Raw genomic sequence first — 14,316 nt, 5'->3', positions numbered from 1 at the left:
TATAGTAATTCTGCTGTACTCTGGCTAGTCTGTGGACTTTTCCTTCTTAATTATTCTTAATTACACTTGGCAACTGGCTTGCTGTGAAAGCTGCTGTTCTATAAGCAAAAGAACAGAGACAGATCTCATAGTAAAAGGTGATTTTGTATAGTGACATCTCACCTTATCCCTTGTCACTTTAATCTAAGAGAGGCTTCTGAATTAATTTCACTTCTAAACCTGTGAATTTCTCTGAGATTTCACTTTTAAGCCCTCCAGAGGAAGATATGTAAACAGAGATCTTCCTGGAAAAGACTAAGCCCTAATAAACTCCATTTAATTATCGACCAGTTAAGTAAAGAAATTAAACAGCAACAAAAACGCCTCATAATAAAACGGTCACCCTTAATTCCATTTTTGAAAGTTTGCAGAAACTTGATCAGCTTTTACCACCCACTTGTTCCCATTAACACCTGATTGCACCACCCCAAAAGAGTAATCCCTTTCTGTGTTCCCTGACTGTCTGGTAGGTATTTTACTGGTTTGGGATACTTACGAGTGAATTTTAGAGTTGTAAAATTTGGGGCCAACTCTCCCTCCCCTACAGCTGAACTTCCCTTTACTTCAGGAGGAAACTTCATGTTAATGACTGGGGCATATGGCACAAAATCTGTGATTTAGAACCATCAGGACAGCAAAACAGGGGATCAGGGGTTGTAGGGTGGGTTTAACTTTGTCCAGTGACATCCAGCAGGTAACAAACAAAATATTTGAAATTTAATGTTAGCGGTAATAGAAATTAATTAGCATTTGTGCAGCAAAACCATGGGCTCTTATACTAATAAATAGTGATAAGAAAGTGTAATTTCTAACACCTAACGTTTCTAAAACCACTTGTGGGATAGGCAGCATGGCTCGTCAGGGTAACTCCAGGTAGAAGTTAAGGGTGGTGGCAGATGCACCTTGTCTGGGGAGCAGAGACACAAAACATCTGTGTCTCTGTCCCCTGAGGGGCCAGCAGCTTCCCAAGGGGATGACACTGCCTGGACCATCTCAAGTCCATTATCTCGGTATAGTCACTGCAACTTACAGGAAATCTTCTGAGAATGTTCCTGTTCCAATGTGTCGTCTGTTTGGTTTTTTAATTAAGGAAAAAGGCTCTGCTTTCCACCTCCACAGACTGAACAGCTGGATTGACAGGACAAGGGGGAACCACTTCCCACTGCCAGAGGGCAGGGCTGGATGGGATATTGGGGATTAGGAATTGTTCCCTGGGAGGGGAGGCCCTGGCACTGGTCCCCAGAGCAGCTGTGGCTGCCCCTGGATCCCTGGCAGTGCCCAAGGCCAGGCTGGACACTGGGGCTGGGAGCACCTGGGACAGTGGAATAGACTGGATGATGTTTTAAGATCCTTTCCAGGACATACCATTCAATAAATACTGCATATTAAACTCTGTAATTAGTTTTTTGATTCCTCATTGTGGTGGAGACAATCGAGATTTCCATCCTGTGGTGGGATGTTCTGTGGTTCATCTCTGCTTTCACCTTCCCTGTTGGCTTTTTCCCAATTTTCCCAGCACTTGAGGATTCACACTTGCTCCAAACATGACAGTGATGAGAAGACAATCCAATCCATGAGGGCAAAGTTAATTTTTCTTTACAGACTGGCATCTTCCTCATTCCCCACCTGCTGCACTGAGCACAGGGGGAGAGGCTCGTGCTGCACGAGCAGCTGGGGATGGCTCAATCCCTCCTTCTGCAGCAAGTTTGGGCTCTTTGGACACAGCTGAGCTTCCAAGCTTTCACCAGCCATGTACACTAAGAGGTTTAAAAGCCTCTGAGCTTTTAAAAAAACAGCCAGAGGTACAAAGCACCTGATCTCCTCCGCCGAACTCCTCCTCCTTGATCCAGGACATGGGCGATTGACATCAAGTCAGCAAACTGGACTTGTTTATTTGAGAAAAATCAGTGGATTTCCCTGGGAGCAGCTGAACAATTTTAACTGCAAGAGGCATCATAATCCCTGAGGTGAACACCAGTGAGGAGAAGGGTCACCACTTGTTACAGATGGGAGTGAGAACAGGAGGGTTCCAGCAGGAGGTGTCAGGCAGTTTCAGCTGCAGTGTTAAAACTCCTGGCTGTAATATTTTAAATTTCTCTTTTCTCCTCACCCAGAGGCAGGCAAAGGCAAGGTCCTGCCAGGGCAGTAACTGTGACGCTTAGTGCCATGTCCCCATGTCACCAGGGATCAGTTTGGAATGAAGATCTGACAATCTGGCTCCCACAGAGATGTTGAAATACTGATACATACCTATATTTACTCACATCTGGATGTTAATAGGCCAGCTAGAAATAATTATAACAGCTGTCAAACAGGTATCAATAATAATAACCATAAATCTGGCTGGGTAAGAATGTGTCTTCTGCTTATATGTACACAACTGTGTTTATGCATTTCTCCAGAGGTGGAATTAATTTATTGGACATGCAGTAAATACCAAAATTTGGGGTTTGTGAGGCTCACTAGCAGCCAGGACATGTGGGATTAATTAGTTGTAACAAACAATAGCCTGGCTGGGAGCTGGGATGGGGAAGGAGGAGCAATGGGAATGTGTGATGTGCCCTTTGGCTGAGCAGCTGGTCCTGATCAACCCCAGCTTTGAATCAAAATGGAAATCAAATGGAGCAGTCTCAAGGACATGGCACTAAACAGATGACACACACTCCATTTATTTCAGCTAATTACTGAAGGTGGCCAGAATATAGATGTTTTCAGTCTGTGAAATATTGATGTAGAAAGAAATCCAATTGATGCCAGTGGGTTTACAATTTTTGGTTTAAAATATTAGAATCAATATTTGCAAATTCAGGTAAAAGTTGAAAGTATCAATCTGCCTCTTTGCCCTTTAAATGTCTCATAAATTAAATGGTACTAGGTCATCTTTGGAAGGCAACCAGTTGGATTGACAGGTTTTGTGTATATAAACAGATTTCCATTTTCTAATTCCGTCCTTGTTTGTATAGGCCTCTGTCCAAAGCCCAATCAAATCAGTGGAAATAGTCTTGTTAACATCCACGTTTTTCTTTTATGAGGCTTTTAATAGAGTTTGATGTATGGTACCTCAGCTTCCATCTGTGGGGCAGATCCCTTCAGAGTCTGGGGGTCTGACTACAGGCAAAAATTCTTCATCAAGAGATTTATAGGGCTGAGGTGCCCAATAACATCCTCAGTGTAGCCCAAATCTGCCACAGTGAAGTTTGTAATGATTTTGATTTGATCTGCAAAACTTAAACTTGTAGTTCTTGTAGAGCCTTACCTCAATTCTGAATGTATTTAGAAACTAAAGGAGGGATGTTTATTTGTATGGCAGTGCTCAGAGTGGGGCTTAGAGCCCATTTGTTCTGTATTTCACAGATCTCCCAGTGTTTGATCTCTGCACAACCCAACATTTGTCTGTGTTTAGCTGAAATCAGGATTTCCTTTGTCTCATCTCATTTGGTGCTTTTCCCAGGCTCGATGAAACTCCTCAGATGCATCAGTGTTTACTTGCCCCATATTTGTTTATTTTTCTGCAATCTTGCCACCTGTTCAATAATGCAATTCTTAAGGGGTTTGGTTTGTTATTTTTTTTTTAATTCCTGTAGTGCTCAGGATGGGCCAGGTCTTTCCTGGGACATATGTGTGAGGAGGAGTCAGGCAAGGAGAGGAAAAAATGGACAGTGCAGGCAAACATGGAAATAATCCAGCAGAGAGAATCTGAATTTATAGAGATAGACCAATAGTACTTTAATTGAGATGTTTATCAAGATAATGAAAGCGTGGAGAGAGATCAGTGAGTGAATGAGGAGGGAAAGCTGAATCCCAGGGATGTTATTCAGGAAAAGCTGGAAATATTTCAGTGCGAAATGGGGGCGAAGATCTGAGGAGTGTGTGAAGTTAAAAACATGACAGGTTTGGGTGTTACTGGCATTTGTGTGGTGGTTTTGTTCACTAGAAAGAAGAAGTGACAAAGTGACACAGAAGGCGTTGAACTGACAGCTGAAAGCACTTGAGACCTGGTCACCAAGACACAGCAGCACAGAATTCCTCATGTGCTGGGGAACCACCAGTGCTGCTCTTTTCCAGTCCTTTGGTCCAGTCCCTTCTCTGAGCAGTCCAAAGTGGAGCTCTCCTGTGACCTAGAACACAGATTTTAATTTTAAAGCTTCTGTTTACACTTCTCATAATGGGAACTCCTAAGAATGGACTTCCTGGCCCTAGGTGGATATGCCACGAATTTTAATATGACCTGTATTGCATCCTAATTGCCATATGTGACTAGCAATGTGGCTTTTAATGAGCTTTCTTTCATCTACCAGCCTCTATTTTCTCCTCAGCACTTCTAAAATATGCAGAATAATGTAATGTTCACTATTCCATTTAAGAGCCCATCCTTTAAAGAATGTCACAACAAAAGAGGACAAGGGATGACTAAGAATGAATAATGAGCCCTCAAAATTGGCCAAATCTTTTTGATTAGCATCTTTCCTTACCCATGGCTTCAATGAATAATGTAACATAAGAAAGAAAAAAAATGGGAATAAACACATTTGATTATGCCAGAGAAAACCACTTTCAAAGATAATTCTTCCAGCAGCCTTCTCTGAATTCAACCTCATGGTTAAGGTGAGAAAAATGTCTCTTTAAAAACACATCTTTAAAAGGGGGATGGTTTCGCTGAATAGATTTTAATATCTCAGCCTGAGCCTAGAGCTGTTCCTGAAATGCCAGCAATTATGAGACACTCATTAGCTGAATTCAGTCTTGGGGTTTAATGTTATTATCTGTTCAGTGAGCTGGCTAGACAGGTCAATCCCATGGTTCACAACCAAATTTCACTTTTTTCTTTTGGGTTTGGAATGAAGGTTTCTGTCAGCTATGTGAACTTCCAATCTGTCAGAAAGATGAAGTGGTGGAAGTAGAAGCCGTGGTGCAGGAGAAGTAATTTCCTGAATTTTCTGTATCTGGGTTTTTTTAAGTCTTGCCCAGTTCACTGTGTAAAAGCAAACTACCAAAAGACTGGCGGTCAGAGTCGGGATTTAAGTGTTGGGTTTAAGGTTGCTTGTGATTTTATTGTTATTTTGCAAAGGATGCTCTAGATTTGGTCTTGTCAGGCCTCTGGTGAGGCGATGTCTTGCGGGATTATTTGGTCTATGGAAATAAAAATCACTGCTTTTAACACTGGGAGCTCCAGGAAACAAGTAAAGCTCTGATGTAGTCAAAATTACTTGCATTTTAAAATGCACTTTTAACTTCAGCAGTGTCTGGGGAATGAAATGAGGATGTTCAGAGGAAACTGGCCAGCCCAAAGATGGGTCTCCACCACTGCTGCTGTCTGATTATTTTCTTGATGAGAATTCCTGAGCCACAAATTCCTGCATCTTTCAGGGTCAAGCCTTGCTCCTCTAGAGCCTTCTTCTGGCTATTTCAGCTTCAAAAGGTGTGTTTGGTGGGGTGTTTGCATATCTAATCAAGCAATGAGAAACACCTACATCAAACCATTAGTAAAACACACTGCAGTGTTAATTCATTCCTTCGGATGCAGCCACATTTATAATTTCCTTGTGGCACAGCAAAAGGAGCATTTATGATTCCATTCCCCTGTGATTTTAACATCCCAGTGTGAGCAAGAACAGGCTATTCTGGGTGTCTGCTGCGTGCTGGAAGGGATGGAGCACTATCAGATTGGAGCAAGGCTTTTCATTCCTCGTGCACGTGCCAGGCAGTGTTAAATCAACTTGACAGGTGTAAAGGGAAAACTGTTCCTCTTTTCTACCCACAGCTAAAAATGGCAACGAAGAAAAGGTGAGAAAAACAAGAATAATGAAGAGATGCCAGATGGTGACTCAGGGAGTCAGAGTGCCTGTGAAGGCATCAGAGGGAGTGTGTGTGGGTCACTTAAGGCATCTTCAGAGCACTTGGGCTTAGCTGTTAATCCCTCCAGCCCTGCTCTAATTAAATTACAAAGGATGTTCTGGTGATTCTGCTGATAGATATCTAAAGTCCTCTTTTGGACAAAAAATGCTTCCCTTCTGGTGGGGAACATCCTGGTGTTATGGAACATCCATCTTATTACGGCTTAAATGGAGACAAGGAAAGACAAGGGCTTCATTCCTTGTTTGCTCAGTGATTTACATCATTTTTGCAAACAAAAAAAGGCCTTAAAGTGATTTTCTGATTCTGTAGGGGTGTTTAAAGCAGCTGTCTTATAAATGGGAATCAGCCCCAATACACTGTGAAGTATAATAGCAATCCATTTCAAAGAATTACATGAAATGTAATGAGATAATACCGCTTTGTCAGGAGTGGAGAAACTCATTTTACCCTTGGTTTAGGAAGAGCCAATCACTTCCTGTTCTGACACACGAATCCCCCCAAACCTGCCCTGCCCGGGCTCTGTGGGGCTGCCTTGCTGGGATTTGACATTGCAGAAAAGTGAAAAAAAGCTGAGAAGCTCCAGAGGACCACAGTGACTTCCAGTACCTGTGACTCACGGCTGGAGCTGAGCTGATTTAGGAGTGAAAGTACCCAGATATGGGATTAATCTTCTGTTTCTTTGTGATTATTTACCTGCAACTGTACAGGTCTGTAAATCAGAGTAAATCATGGAGTTTTGCTCCTGCTTTCACACAAGCATTAGCAGGATGCTGTAATTGCAAAAGCGCTGCTGCGTCCAGCATGCCCAGCAAGGAACACAGTAAAAGTTGTGTACATAAGTTAAACAGATCACAGTGACATGTCTTTTTACTCTCTGCTACACAGTGTATCTGCTCTGTAGCTTCTAGCTGCTGACATAGAAAATACGACTTTCAAAGTGGATAGTGGAAGTGATTAATTGAGGTTTTTTTATAGGGGGGGTTAATTACTTACAGATTTATTTTGTGGTTTACTTTTTTTTATAATGAATTGCCAGACAGACTTCTGGTGTGACTGTACATCAGCCTGGGGCTGCTGGTGAATTATTTAAGGTATGTACCTGGCAAAACTCTTCTCCTACAATCAACGTGATTCCCAAAGACCAAATCCAACTGAGATCTTCCATGAAGTTGATAGCAAAGAATTATGTGTATATCTATAGTTAAAAACTTTAAAAATATGGGAATTTTGGAAGTTCTAAAGTGGGACTCGGCCGGATAAAGCACCAGAGTCCTCTGTTCATGTTGATTCTTTCTTTTGAACCTCAGCAGCTCATCCAGACAGTGGATGACCTGGTAGACCTGGATGACCTGGTAGACCTTCCTAAATCTGATTTTCTTGCTTAGCTTATGGGGCTTGAGTGCTTCCTGTAGATGATTTCTTCCTTACTCTCCCATGTATGACAAATTTAGTGGTTTTTCTTGTTGCTTCCCCTCATTTTGGATCTACGGGATCAATCCTTCTGGCTGGGATCTAGAAGAGATCCTGAGGGTGAAGCCCAAATGTCCCTGCTTGTCTCCCAGGAGGTCTGCAGTCCCCAGATTTGCTTTGTAGCTGTTTTCTCTTTTGAACTTTAGAAAGCAAAGCAGCCTCCCATTTCAAGGGGGTTGTGTTTGAGAGGGGGAGCACAGAGAGAGGCCGAGAGCACAGAGAGAGGCCGAGCATCCCCTTCCTTCTCCACATCCAGGACCCACCAACCATCCTGGCGTGCTGGAACAAGGTGTTGCTTGCAGTGGGAGCCAACTGAAACCCATCTTTGTCCCTCTTTCCCAGAAAACAGAGTATTTTTATGCTCTCCCCTTCAGAGATACAGCGGTTTATGGTGACAGGTTTATGGCTCCTCACGACGTTCAGGGTGCTCCTAAAACATCTGTCAAAGGAAGGGAGCAGTTCAGAGTATTTTGGAAGAGCTGATCTCAGACCTGGCTGTCAGCACCCCCTACACCACTGGTACAACCACCCCTTAGGCCAGATTTGGCTCAAACACACTCTTTTTTCCCACCCCAAGATTATTTTCAATAGTGTAATAGGAAATTTCCTCATGTACAAGACAGAGGATGTCTGAAAAGAAGGGACCAGATCTCAACCTTCCCAAAAATGCTTCACTGACTGATAACAGAAACTGCAATTTCAGCCAAACAGCCTTTCCTATGGGATTGCCTAAAAATAATCACCTTGGACAATGTGATTTTTCTCCTTTTTCCCCTTAATTGGTCACGTAATGAAAAACACTGTTAAAGGTTGGACTGGGTGGTCTTGGAGGTCTTTTCCAACCTGAATGATTCTGAGTTACAGAAGGCATTGGTTTCAGAACCAGTTAGAATTGTGTTTGTCATCACAGGCTGGATGGGCAGTACCCTATCTCAGAGAACAGATCCAGCTTTATCCCAGAGTGTGTGCACTGCACTATCCTTAAATTCCAATCAAAAATTCCAATGAGAGCTCTGCCAAAAGTAGATCTGGGCTATATATGGTCTGTATAGATGGCTGCTGGGGAGGCTGGAATTTCCCATGGTAAAAGTGGAGTGGATTTGGATTTGTTACAGGATGGGGCTGACCCAAGAGGATGGGGATGTGTCCCAGCCTTCAGTGCATGCCCTTGGAGCAGGAGGCTTCCCCAGGTGAGGCCAGAGCTCCTATGCTGCTGGGGAACAGAGTGATGAGGAGAGGAGTAGCAGGCCCAGCACCCAAGCTAAAACAAGGAAAAAAAGTGTCTGACAGCTCTCCTGGAGGATATTTTGTTCCTCTGGATAATTCTGGATCCCAGCAGAGGACTGCAGTCCAGAACTCCTGCAGGCTCCCCAGACGAGTGCCTCAGCCCCAGTTCCTTGGCCTTTCATCAGATACATGGAAGTGACAAAAAGGGACCCCAAAAACCTTGGTTCCATCTGGTAGTGGAACAAAGGATTGGGGAATCATACACCGAGTCAGAAATGTGAGTGATCTCTGAGTGTTCTTCCAAAGAGCTTTGGAAATGCTGGCAAAGCGAGTCCAGGTATTGCAGAAGCCAAGAGATGGATGAAAGGCATGAGCCTCGGAGAAGAAAATGGATAAATTCCAAGCTTGCAGGAATGAGGGGTCTGAGGCTGGTAGCATGTGGGATCCAAAATCCTGCTGACACATCTGGTTTGTTCCATACTCCGAATTTGGCTTTTTTGGTGCTTGAATGCAAGTCAGATGGCAATCAGATATGGAGACCCCCGGCTGTCTTACAAGAGGAATAAAATGGGAAACTTTTAAATTTTTTTTTTAAAAAGTGCTAGTATGGAGTTAGAGCAGATAAAATGCCACAGAACTCTCTGAAAAAGTGGACAAAAAATAGCACAGAACTTTTCCTCTGCAACTCTTTCCATATTTCTGCTCATTAAACCTGAATCAGATTTTTTTCCTTTCCGATTATGAAGTGGGAAAATGAGGAGCTTTATGCTCAGGGAAGCTTGCCTTGAATCTTTCCTTATTCCATGGCTTTTCAAGTGCAGAATACCTGTACTAACAAAAATACTTTTGGCTCCTGTGGATGGGAAGGAGGCTGGACTCTCCAAGGCAGCACTGCAGTTAATAAGTCCCAAATCATGACCTGAACTTTTCACATTAACACCTTGATGTTTTGCAGTGCAGATGAATCTCTTGGTGACAATGTGGGCATTTTTCTCCAGGGAAAGGATGTCAAACCTCACTGGGCAACTGATAAAAATGAGATTTTATCCGAAGCACTTCTGAGCATTCCTCCTTGTGTCCACAGGCTGGGAAATGCATTGCCCTCAATTTTTAGGATTTTGATTTTTAGGCTTTTTTTATTTTATTTTTTGATTTTTGGGCTTTCAGCCTGGAGCAGGCAGAGGTGAATGCAGTCAGTTTTATACTCACTAATAACTCATATTCCAATTCATTTGGAGCTCCTGACACACTTTGCTTTGAACCAGTGAGGCCTCCAATGTGCTAAATGTGGAGCCTGTGATTCTGAGCCTTTGCTGGACCACAGCTGAATTGTTAAACAAAGCAGAAAAGATGTTTGGACAGAATGAAATTTGGGAACCGTAGGAAGCTGGAATAGGGAGAAAGGAGCTCTGAACATTTGGGCTGGAGAGGTGCCCACCCTTGGAGATATTTGTCTGAACCTTGCTTGAACTGCTTCATCTCCTTTGCTCCATAGCTTGGAGGTGGAGCTTCACACCAACTTCCAGCTTAAGCTCCAAACCTTCCCTGCGACCCTCCCAGAGATCCCCAAAAGCAATGTCTTACTCAATTTTAGCATTTCTCTTCCTGCAGACAGGAAACTCAGAGCCTTGAGAAAATGCTGAGTGTTCAGAATTTAAAAGGTGATAACCGAGCTTTTAAATCCACAGATTCCTGCTGCTTGCTTGGGCTTGAGGCATTTTAAAACCTATTTATTTATTTCTGTGAGCTGACTTTTTCATTATTAGCTTGAAGGCAGGTAGAGAGGGGGAAGCTGAACAGAGAGACTCTGGTATGTCCAAATGTCATCTTCACAATGGACACATGAAAGCTAAAAAGTCACCTGAGAGCTGAAATCCTTGGGAAGATGAACAAAAACTCAGGGAATGACCTGCTGAAATGTGGGAAAGGGAGAGCCTGGCTGCACGGGGGGCTTTCTGAGCTCCTTAAGAATCATTCCTTGCTCTAAAATTACTTTGGGGAGGAACTGATTCCCTTGGCAAGCTGGGCTCTGTCCTTAGGTTTTCCATGTTCCCCAGTGGGATTCCTGTGCTGCCCTGGGGTTTGTGTCCCCTGAGTGAGCCCAAATGCCAACTACAGATCTCCTCTTCCCAAGGAAAGCCTCTCTCAGGCACCCCTACAATTCCACTCCTCTTTTCTTTTCTGTTTATTTCTGGGGTTTGGTTTGGGGTGTGGTGGTTTTGGTTGTTGGTTTGGGTTTTTGGTTGTTTTTTTTTTAATAAAAGAAGGTACTCACTCTTCAATCCAGGCCTGGATTTGATTTTCTCAGATCTCAGAGATTCAGTTATTTTTTGAAATGTTGCTTCTTGATGCTTTGAACTCTGAAATCCTCTTCTCTCGGGGTGCTTCTCAAGGGTGCAACAGCTTGGACATGGTGGGCATTAAAGGAAACAAGAAAGCTCTGTTACATGAGTTCCTAAATCTTTTGCTTTTCTGCACTTCTGGACATATCCAAAGAACCTCTGGTTATTTTCTATGTGCGCCTGGCCAAGTTTTTATCCCTCCATTGAAGCCGTTTTCCACTGTTTGGGATTTAAATGTAGAAGTAGCTTCTGACATTTTAGTGCTGTCTTAGAGCTGTGTAGCAAAGAATACTCAAGAATTCAAAGAATTCTGTGTATTCAAAGAACATGCAGTCTATCAAATGAATAACCAGTTAAATAAAAAAGAGTAATTAAGTGAGGAGCAGACAACTCAACCAAACTTATTTTTGCTTTTTACTCTGCCCTAGAACTTACAAATGGATTCCTTTTTAAGGGTTGGGAAGGAGTACAAAGCTTGAACTCAGGTTTATTGTAACCACACAACTTTCCTCTGGAATCACTGCCTGAGCAACAGCTCCAGGTACTATGAAAACTTCTATGCCTTATGAGAAGCGTTTGGGTTTATTAATTTCTCTTATTATTTCCTATGAAATAATAACAACAGATGTGATGCTAGAAGGAAAAAAAATGTATAAATGTCTAAACTTGCTAGAGCAGCCACACCAGGTCTTCATAAAACTCAGACCTTACACTTTATAAAAGGTTTTAAAAGCAAGCTGGATTGGTTTGAGGTATTTCCTGTCACAGGCTCCTTATATAGGTCGAGTCTTTATCCCAGATGTGCAGCCTGGCAGAGGCTGGGCAGGGAGGGAGGGCAGGGTGACAGCTCTGAGGGAGCCTGGGGCTGGGGCAGAGCCTCCCTGTGATGCTCCCAGTGCTGCTGGAGCAGAAGGGGTGGCAGGGCCAAGGGTGAGCCTTGGCTTGGCAATCCCAGCCCATCCTTGGGGGTGTTGCTTGTGCATGGAGCTGTGTGTTCAAACTTTCATGTCAGCACTGAGCAGCAGCACTTTGTTGGGGAGATTTCAAATCCAAAGCATGGAAGGATTCCATCCATCCAAAGGATGAGTTTTTCCCAAGGCAGCATGTCAGCAATAGAGAGAGATGGGGAGACTGACTCAGTGATCAGAATCCCATTTTATTGTGAGATACAAGCACTTATGTACTATTTCAGGGAGACTAGTAATGTGTACTACAGTGATTAGGTTGAAATCACATACACAAATTATGCACCAACAACATCTCTTGCTTGCAGAGTTTAATGGGATTTTCTTTTTCCGGGAAACCCATTTGATTTAATCTTCTTGCAATCCAGGTCTAATTTTCAAAGTTCTGTTTGCTTTTGCCAAGGCATCCTGTTATCAAATCTCTTATGTTAGCCAGGTCCAAAGTGCATCACCTGTCTTGTGTCCCCCCAACATCCCAGCAGCAGCAGAGGAGGACTGATGATCAGGTTGGAGGGGTGATCCTCACCCAGGTCTCACTGCAGATACAGACTGCTGCTAGTCTGCTCTCTGTTGGCAATTTGAGTATTTTTAACTTTAGTAATAAAAATATGGAAGGTGACATCTCAACTCTCAGCTGACTAATGAGTCTCAGCTGCCTAAAGCACAGCTCATGCTGCTTCATCAACGTGGCTCTGGAGGTTCCTGGCTTGTATCAGGAGCTAAGTCAGACAGCCAAAGGGGTAAAAAACACCCTGGGAAACCCAAAACTGAGGAGCCAAGTGATTCTGTCCACATCCATGATTTACTCCTGTTTGAGCTACATCATCCAGGGAACTTCACATGTCTGTTTCAGTGTCATTTTCAGCTCATTTCCTGCCTTGTTGAGAAGTAAAAGAATATAGTTTTGTCTGTGCTGGAGTTAAACTGGATTAAAATTTGAATAACATTAAGTGGAACTGACTGGGAAGCTGCTGATTTCAGTCCTTCTCAAGTGCAAATTTAGCACTTGGGAGTGGAGGTGACTGTAGCAGTGGGGATGAAATTTAATGGCTCCTCACTGCTAATGAGAACTTTACAGTTTCTCAGGTTTTTCCTGCTCCACGTGTGTGGGGAGAGTGAGAAGGTGAAAGCTGGGTGATATCAGAGTAGTGCCATTTATTCCAGTGGAATTAGGCATTTCCAAAGGATTTCTGAAGGTGTTCTTGTGTGTTTCAGCCCCAGGTGAGCAATTCTGATTCTCAGGGTGGAGCATTTACAGCCCCTTTCCTGCATCCTCCCACTTGAATAATTCCTTTGGGCCACCTCAAATCCATGCTTATTTCCCCCCCAAAAGAATGGCTGAGTTGCAAAATCCTCAAAAAACAGCCAGAATGTTCAGTAAATGTATATTTCTAGGACCAGGAGTTATGGATACTTTCCAGTTTATTTATGTTTAAGGAATTTCATGACTGTGCTGTCACTCTGCCCAGTGAATTTTCTATACCAACTATGGATATATTGGATATATTTACTGCTGTATAAAATTCCTACTACAGCTCTCATGGAGGGAGAGGGGAAAAATTGCACCACAGGCCTGTTTTATACTCATACTTCTTATATATTTATCCTGTTTTTGGTAAATGCACTCAGATTGGATTGCTAACATGGTTAAACTTGAGCACTTCTAAGATGTCTCATTTATTGAGCCAGGGTTGTATCTTAAGATCAGAGTTATTTCTGTCTTGGTTTTAGACTTGTTAATAGTATTCCAAGTTTTAAAGTTTATTTTTGATGGCTACAATTAATGCTCTGAGTGTAGAATCTCTGCTCTTGCAGTACACCTCAGTGACCTGGTATTTTGAGCTATTTCTGGCATGAAGATGTGTTTTTAATGGTCATTTTTGTCCTGTACCCAGCCATTGTGCAAGTGGTCTGTCTCGGTTTTGTTCTCCATTTTTTGGCTAAGTCTGTTTGTTTGGCTCTGGAAAAAAAAGAATGGTTCTCATTTTTGATGGCTGTACTCAGTTTTGTGGCTTTAGCTGGAATTACAGAAACTCTTCACCCTGTGCTTCAGAAAAAAAAAAACATCAGAGGAGGCATTTTAAAATTAATAGCACAGAATTCAGCCTTTGTCAAAGCTCATAATAAAAGTTAAGAGCTGATATGATATTTTTCAGGCGGGGGGATTCTTTTGGCCACTAAAGAAAATATGTTTTCTTGAGAGTGATTAAATGAAATACTTTGGAGAGAGAGGGGAGATCTTTGCAGTTATGGGTACAAATTGGAGGGCGCCTTGTGCCACATCACAAATCCCATCCTGTGCCAGGCTGGTGGCAGCAGAAGGCAGCTCAGGGAGTGAATGTGATGTCTGGAGTTTAGATGAACCTCTTGAGTCTGAAGGCTTGGCCACAAAACTCCCAGGCACTCTGGAAACTGCT

At 42.9% G+C, this 14,316-nt stretch overlaps 1 protein-coding gene across 1 annotated transcript in view; it reads left to right on the top strand.

Moving 5' to 3' along the window:
• CPXM2 (carboxypeptidase X, M14 family member 2) overlaps window positions 1-14,316 on the top strand; it is an 85,181-nt gene that overhangs the window by 896 nt on the left and 69,969 nt on the right. The window lies entirely within an intron of this gene.

The sequence above is a fragment of the Geospiza fortis genome, unplaced genomic scaffold (assembly GCF_000277835.1).
Source record: "Geospiza fortis unplaced genomic scaffold, GeoFor_1.0 scaffold452, whole genome shotgun sequence".
Lineage (NCBI taxonomy): Eukaryota > Metazoa > Chordata > Aves > Passeriformes > Thraupidae > Geospiza > Geospiza fortis.
The sequence above is the reverse complement of the archived record's forward strand: the minus strand, read 5'-3'. Positions and strand labels throughout refer to the sequence as shown.